The 8,735-nt window shown below is 39.6% G+C and overlaps 1 pseudogene; it reads left to right on the top strand.

The window, feature by feature from the left end:
- Positions 1 to 8,042: 8,042 nt before the first annotated feature.
- On the top strand, positions 8,043 to 8,138 carry LOC150054053 (U6 spliceosomal RNA; annotated as a pseudogene).
- The last annotated feature ends 597 nt before the right edge of the window (positions 8,139 to 8,735 follow it).

Raw genomic sequence — 8,735 nt, 5'->3', positions numbered from 1 at the left:
CAAGGGAGCCTCAAAGTGACCCCAATGTGCTGGGGTTTTGGTCCTTCACCCAGTGGGACATGGGTGGATCAAAGTGTGAAAAGAAGGTGAACTGGGTTTGGATTTAGTAGTGGGACTTAATATGGAGAAGAACTTCTTAGAAAAAATTACCAGGAAGTGATAATTAGTTGAATATCATGGGTTGGGATGCAGATAAAGAGAGGGGATGACTAAGAAGTTTCCTTTCCTGAGTACTGAGGGGCGGGGAGGGGGGGAAGAGGTGCCAGTTTATAGGAAAGAGGAAGTTGGGCAGAAGAGTACAGAGTTGGAGAGAGGAGGGAGGCCAGGAATCTGGCTTTGTGCATGCTGTGTTGGCTCTACCCAGCAGGAAATTGGAAAGTCAGCTCTGTGGAGGGAGAGGCTATGTCTGGAAACAGGCATTTGGGAGTCATCTATTGAGGTGATGGTTGAAGCTGTGGGTGGGAGGGTATGGGATGGTTGAGGAGTGGCTGCTGCTGTTCAGAATCATTAGCATTGTTGGCCTTAACTTGAGATAAGTAGGATAAATAAACCCTTGCCCAAGCGGGGAACTTGTTCTGCTGCCTTCCTGGTGCTATTTGACTTTTGAAAGCCAAATTCTACTGGATGAAAAACATCTCCTGTAAGAATTTCAGGTTTTAAAAATTAGGTGTTTTTACTTATTTATAGTCACATAAGCAATTTGTGGGCACATTTTTGTTTGTAAAGAATGTAAACACTACAGATAGAGTAAAAGCACCTCCCTTCTCAATGAATCCTCATTTAACCTCACAGTGCCCAAGAGAGAACACTGCTACTTTGTTTTCTGGGTTTTTGTAATACCTAGGCATCTCTAGGGGAAGGAGACCATCTTCAACTTGGAGATGCTTAGGAGAAGCAGATAGACATGGAGCCATTTTCCTGGATTTTGCAGGGTGGAGAGCTAGATGGGTGATTGAGATAAACACTAATTTCTTCCCATAATCCCTTAGAGCCACCACTCCCTGTAATAAACTACTAATATGCCATTGACCCATGTCTGGGAATTTCTGTGTCAAACACAATTGTTTGTGAACTCAACACGGACAGGGCTTTGTCCATACCATTCAGCTGGAGGAGCTGAAACTTGTGGGGAGGAAGGGGAAAGGAGAGTATGCCCGTGAGATGGGATCTTTTGCCTTTATCCCCAGGTCTAAGCCAAGTGGTGATTAGGAGGGAGATGGGATCTTTTGCCTTTATCCCCAGGTTTAAGCCAAGTGGTTGATTAGGAGGGAGATGGGATCTTTTGCCTTTATCCCCAGGTTTAAGCCAAGTGGTTGATTAGGAGGGAGATGGGTTGGGTTTTGATCCCAGCATTGGAATGAATATACAAAGTGTAAACTTCTAGCTCAGAAGCTCCTAAAAATACTTGTCCATGAGAGACAGTGCCATACCCTTCGTTCTCCTTTCCTTGAGGGTCAAAGGACTGAGGCTCAGTGTAAGGACAGCTGGGTAAGGGATGAAGGGGATCATCTTCTATATTGGTTTCATCTCAACTGGATGGTGTGTTTTGTCTCTACCTTGGCCTGTTTTTGGCTATCCTGCGTTTTGTGTTATGAGTCATGTAAACCTGCAGGGCTGTCATGTAAACCTCTTTATTTCTGCTGCCCTCACTTAGAACTTGGAGAAGGTACCATGTAGGACTAGCCTGCAGGACATATGCCTGATTCTCTTTTTTTTCCTGGTACTCAACTCTGCCAGGCTGTTAAAAAAAGCTGCACTGTTCAGGGTGACACTGTCTGGTGGACAATCTCCTCGGCAGTTTTGAATCACTGACATTATCTGTATGGGACACTCTGGCAGGGAATTTCTCCTCTTAGTATCTCTCTTCAGTTCTCAAAACCCACCAATCCCTCCTAAGCAATGCAATCTATTTGTCTTCTGAGTTTTCTGGCTTCTACTCCAGCAGGCTAGGAACGCCCACTGGGCTGCTGGACCAGTGAATAGGTTCATTGTCTGCACACTGTCACACTCTACCAGACTCAAATAGTTTGCAGCAGAATGGCCACCACCCACTTCTTTGCATGTATCCCTCAGCTCCTCGCCCTCACCTTCCTCCTCTCCCCCACCATGCCCCAGCATCGTCCTAGCACACCAGATACTACAGTAAGAAATACTTCATGCTTTCATGCCTCGGGGTGCTCTGATCACCACGAGGCATCTTTACATCCCATGCCTTCCCTCTGGCTGCTTGCTCTTCCCCATCCAACTTTCCTCTACATATTAAATTCAGTTTAGGGATCAGTCATTCTAGAAAGCTTTCCTTGACCCCTGGAGGTCAGATACAATTATGGTGAACTGGAGTTTTGTGTTCCATGCCCATTTCCCTTATTCGGCTGCAAACTCTCATTCACCTCTTTCCTCAGATCTGGCCTGAATATACTTGAGATCCGATTTGTGCTTGTGGAATCTAGCTAAATGGGCTGAGGAGCGTCTTTGTGGGTTTCCCTTAGTTTCATTGTTCTAGAAGATACTCACTTTCATAAGTACTGTCTTGTTTGAATCTCATGGTGCGCAAAATCCCAGAGAGACTCTACCTTGTGATAATTCAGTTGCATTCTCTTGGGATAGCCTGCAGTAGAGGATCATCATTTTTAGATGTCATACATCGGTCTGTGTAGAGGGAGTTGAGAAAGAATAAGAGTCATGAAAGGAGGCTTCTGATGTATCTGGGGTCCTGAGAACTACTCTTCCCCCATAGCACTATGACTCTACCATGTATGTGGTCTCTTTGCTTTTACAAAGCACCTTAACCTATTTGGTATTATTTAACCTCTTCCACAAATCACCTTGTGAGATAGAAAGGATTAAAGCCAATAAGACAGATTTGTTTGTTTATGTTCAAATATGTGTTGAGTTCCTACTGTCTCTTAGGCAAGGCCTGGAGAATAAAGAGAACAAAAATCAACACATTCCCAGTTCTCAGGAAGTTATGATTTTAGTCAGAGCAGCACATAGGCAACTGGTATATAAACAAATGATGGCTATGATTTCCAGCAAGGGTACATGATAGTAGTTAATGTAATGTTGCAAAAATGTCATAAGTGGATATGGAGGAAGGGCTTCAAAACCAGGCAAACCTTTCAGAGGAGATGACATTTGAGCTAAAATCACAAGTGAGACAGATCAAGCCAGTTGATGATTTGTTGAGGACAGCTGAGGGATGTCCTGAAGGCCCAGGGTACAGCTGGGACCTTGAAGAAGGCTCTGTTTCCTAGTACCCTTTGGGCTCTTCTCTTCCCCATTTACCATATTCCTGGATACCTGTGAGTGATGTTAGAGACAAAGCATGTGTTTATTTAATGTTCTGACAGTTAGGCAGGGCACCAGTTGCATCCCAACGCTTTGGGAACTCTAATCAAGCATAGACCCTGCCCTCTAACTTGAGTGTTCATAGACAGCCTTTAATGGGAAAGGGCCTTCTGAGCCTTTGACTTCACCTCTTGTTTTATGCTAGTTCCTTATTCAAGGGACTCCTTAGGATTACATTTTACTTCATTTGCTGGGTACTGGTGGTTCATGCCTGTAATCGTAGCTATGGAGGAGATTGAGATCTAAAGATCACAGTTAGAAGTCAGCCTGGGCAGACTGTGAGACATTTTTCTTCAATAAACTACCAAAAAAAAAAACCAAAGTAGAACAGTGGCTTAAGTGGTAGAACCCTAGCCTCGAGGAAAAGAAGCCCAGAGACAGCACTGAGGCCCCGAGTTCAAGCCCCAGGAAGAAGTAGGTGTTAGCTACATCCAAAGCAGCTAAAGGATTGACATGCTGCTGTTGTTTTTTGCTTTTTTTTTTCTTCTTTTTGTGGATCATGGGGCTTGTACTTAGCCTGGGCGCTGTCCCTGAGCTCTTCAGCTTAAGGCTACCAGACTACCCTTGAGTCAAGCCCCACTTCCCATTTTCTAGAGGTTAATTGGAGATAAGAGTCTTTTGTGCCTGGGCTGGCTTTGAACCTTGATCCTCAAATCTCAGCCTCCTGAGCAGTTAGGATTACAGGTGTGAGCCACTGTGCCAGGCTGCTGTTGTTTTTTTTAAAACTGGAATAAAGTATGTAATAGAAAAGGAACCATGTAAACCATTTTAGTGGCATTAAAGATATAATGTTTTGCAACTATCACACTATCTCCTTATCTTTGTCATCCAACCTGCAATTCTGTACCCATTAAGTAAGAGCTTTCTGCCATTTTTAAAAACCCTTCATGAATTGTGGGTAATGAGGAAATAAATACCTCTTCCACTGATGGTGAGGCATCCAGTCTTGTTCGGAGTAGTCTAAAGCCAGAATTCCTGTGTGGTAGTGGAGAGGGTGGGAACCAGTGCTTGTTAGAATGGCCATCTCCTTTCATCCTCTTGAATTAATATCTTGAGTTCTGCCTAGGCCCCACCACATAATTCTGCTGTTGATATGAATGTGGGGAATTAGTGTTTTCTGCTTCATGGGAAGAATAAGTGAGGAAGATGGTGAGCCAGGTAAGGGGGTAACTTAGGATGGAATCTGCTCTGGAGAAGCAGCTGTCTGGATTTGAATGTCCACCTATGTCTTATGCTTAACAGAATAACTAATTTGCTTAATGTGGCTTAATCTCAGTTTTCTTATTTCTGAATCAGTACTATTACATTGTGAAAATCGATTCAGCTTAGACACATGAAGTGTTCTGTGTCTAACCACAGAGCTTCATGTGGAATAAGATGTATGTCTGGATAGAAGCTAGAGATGTGATACACCGCTCGAGTGTAGGTGTGACTTCTGAGACTTCTCTGCATGATGGATTCAGATGGAGAAATTCCTCAGTGAAACAGATATGTGGTTAGTAGTAGTGTATGTATTGCCTACTGTAAGAAGTCATAATGAAAATGAGGATCTGCTGCCTGTACTGGATACTTACATCCTTACATCCTTCTTCAGAACAACGGCTGTTAGGGTTGTTTAAGAACATGTTGGATTGTGATAATTTGAGACTGAGGCTTAAAGGTACTGGTCAAAAAAAGCTTCCTAATAGAATGTGGTTTGTCTGAAAGGAAAATGTAGGTGATTTGGGAGTGATGTACACGACATGGAAGTGGCCAGGAGGTCAAGCTCAGGGAATGGGACTGTGAGTTAAATGATTGTCAGATTGATAGAAGAGGCTAGTGTTGGTCACATCGGCCTTGAAACTGGTTCCATTTGACATAATTAAATATAAATATTGACTAAAGCTTGCGCATATAACTTTAATAAATATCAAGTAAACCCATTAGAGCATGGTTTTATGGACATTTATATTCAGTGCCTACTATGTGCAGGTTTTTAAACAGTATCCAGGCATCACTATAGTTTTAATATACTAAGAAGTTCAAGGCAGGAAGATATCCGGCGTCCACGAGTTTGAGATCAGCTTGGACCACATGGGAAGACTCATAACTCCTGGAAAAAAAAAAGACTGAGCAGTTTGTAAGTTGTACTACCTCCAATGATGAGGTAATGTTTACAAACACGTAAAACAGGCAAAGCTAGGCATGAGTTTAGGGAGGCAGGATGGTATGAATTTTTCATGATCTCTTCCTCTATAAAATAATATAGATCTTTGAAAAAGAGACTGTTCTATTTATATAGATTTTATTATATCCAGAAATTATCTGTTTAGAGAATACAAAATCACATATTGTATATTATAGATATACATATATTGTACATTATAGGTGTAATGTACTATAGTTATTGTAGTTCCTAAGAAGCATGATTCAAAACAATACACAGAATATTTCCAATTCTGTAAAATATATTTTTTCACGGGGGAAAATCCTGGAAGGAAGTTCTAACAAAATCAGAATTATTGATAGTACTTTTCCTTTTACCTATCAGTCTTTTCCCTTAAGATTTCTACAGTAAATGTGTATTGCTTTTTATAATTTTTAGTTTTTTTTTTTACTATAAAGTTAATGTGGAACATAATGTATTTGCCAAAGCTTGTTGTCATGTCTGTATCCCCACCTCCCTAGGTACTTCATTCTCCTTACCGCCCTTCCCCACCCACCAACTCTCCACCGGCCTGAAGAAAGTTCTGAGGGCTGGGATACAGGCCAGAGCAGAATGAACTCTACACACGGTTTTGTATATTTTACTTGGGGTTATGCCATCTTGAAAAATAGCAAAAGTCCCCATAACCTAACTTATAGAATTGTAACCTTTTTGTACAACTACTTAATAATAAAAATATTTTTAGAAAAGGAGCTATTCTTTAGCTCTTTAGCGAAAAGAGAAAAAAATAGAAACATAACAAAAGTGCCAAGGTGTGGGCCTGTAGATTAAAAAAAGCAAGTTAAATCCCAACCAAAATAAAACCCTAAAACTTGTTTTTCTCATTTTTTTTCAGTCAGTAAGAAGTGTGAATAATATTGCTTCTCCCATTTGGGTGATGATATCTCAGTGGTAAATCAGAGGCCCCTTTAAAGTGAACTTTGAGTTTTAACGAGGTGTTCTATTTGCATTTCTAACTCTACTGAAAACAAGCAGTTCAAATGACATCAACTGTTTGAGTCAGCTGTTGGCTGGGCATCTACCCAACATTTGAGGTCATTGGTGGCATCCCTGAGGGTTAGGAGCAATCCTTTAAGTTGGTTGACTAGAAAGCCCTTCAAGGCCTTCCTCTGGGCTAGTGTTAAATATGATATAGATACAAAAAAAAGAACGTGGTTAGGAGTGGTCATCTGATACCTTTGTCTGTGGATCAAAATGCTTTCCATCTGCTTGGCTTTGTCGGGGAACCTCAATGGGACTGGATAATTATCTGGAAAATGTCTCACTTGGTGTGATGATGACATGTAGGCTGTCTATCAGATGTGGGGACTCAATGGGAGGCACAATTTGGAAGCTAAGTGTGCAGAAGTTGAATCATATCTTCTTTTGATTAAATCAGGATCATTTTACTGCGAAGCTGTAATGTGAGAATGTGTTCGGAGAGTAGATTGGTTCTACTATGTGTATCTCATTCTGGGTGAGTTCTCATCACATGTATTTTTAATTCTTCGGAAAACACTTCTGTTAATTAGGGAATGACCTGAAATATACTAGTTTGAAAAAAAAATGTTTAGTGAAGGAGTGTGTTGATGTTGTCCGTCAGTTAAAAATTTCTAATAACATGAATTGTCATTGTCCCATCTAATTGGTGATGGATGGGCTCCTTGGAAAATGGCTTGTATTTTGGTTTCATGAGACATACAACACAAAAGCTTTTAAAGAATCAGTTCTGGGTCTTCCCTTTTTTCTCCTTTTAAACAGTGATTGATAGGTTTCATGATATAGTGTTTGATAGATTTCATTATACTATGTTCATATATAGAAGTGTATATTCATAAAATGAATTTGTTAGACATAGCTAACATCAAATAATGATACAGTGAATACTGAAATCAAGAACAAAGCAAAGATATATGCTCATAATATTAGCATCATCATGAGAGATCTTAGCTAGGGAAGTAAGACAAGAAGGAGAAAGAAAAGGTTTACATTTGACAAGTGAGACTCAATCAGTACAGTACTTCTTTAGAAAGCACAAGGAGTTGAGTTCAAACTACGGTGCTGCTGAAAAAAAAAGAGAGAAGGTATATATTTGGAAATAAGTAACATTTTACTTGAAGATGGCATATTTATGTAGAAAATTATGTCTTTACAAAATAATTGAATTTAACAAGGGTGTAAGAAGTCACAATGTGTATAGGTTATCAGTTGTTTCCTAACATCATGCATATTTACAACTAGGAAATGAAATTTAAAATAATTTCATTTACAATCTCACTAACATAATAAACTGAGAACAAATTTAATAAAACATGAAAATAGTTTCATTTATAATCTCATTACTAACATGATAGACTGAGGAATGAATTTAATAAAACAGGTGAATATAATGTCATTTATAATCTCATTACTAACATGATAGACTGAAGAATGAATTTAAACCATGTGAAACATTAATTCTGTAAATACTAAGCATTAAGAGAAAGTATAGAATTAAAGTGTATAATGTGTGCTCACTTCAGCAGCACGTATACTAAAATTGGAACAATACAGAGAAGATTAGCATGGCCCCTGCACAAGGATGACACGCAAATTCCATATTTTTTTTGCTGTCCCTTGGTTATCTCATATTGTTACAGTATCTCACTTTGTTACCTGATATATCGGATATATTTGTATTTGGATATTTGAAATTGGATAGGGATCAGGGGAAAACAAGATGAGGGGTGGGGGTGGGGGGAGGGAAATGGGGACCAAGACATGTGAAAGGGTATCAATGTATGGGAATTATTGCACCATCTATCTGGCAAATATCATGTAACCCTTCTATTAATTACAATAAAAAATATATGAAAAAAACAAAAAATAAAGTGTATAATGTGTGTGTTTATATATCTATGGATACTTAGGTAAATGCATACGTTTTATGTGTATGTATAAATGCATATATGTGGTGAGAGAATGGGATATACTCGAATGGCTATCTAGATCATATTTATGGATTAGAAGCCTGAAAGTTCTTCAGATTTTTTTCTCTTTAAATTGATACAGTTGATTCAACTACTCTTTTTTTTTTTTTTTTTTTTTTTTTTTTTATCAGTCAGGGGCCTTGAATTCTCCTTGGCCTGAGCATTGTCCCTGACTACTTCAGCTCAAGGCTAGTCCTCTACCATTTGAGCCACAGCGCTACTTTAGGTTTTGT

This window comes from Megascapheus bottae, chromosome 15 (assembly GCF_031878675.1).
Source record: "Megascapheus bottae isolate mThoBot1 chromosome 15, mThoBot2.hap1, whole genome shotgun sequence".
NCBI classification, from domain to species: domain Eukaryota; kingdom Metazoa; phylum Chordata; class Mammalia; order Rodentia; family Geomyidae; genus Megascapheus; species Megascapheus bottae.
This window is presented reverse-complemented; position numbering and strand designations above follow the sequence as displayed.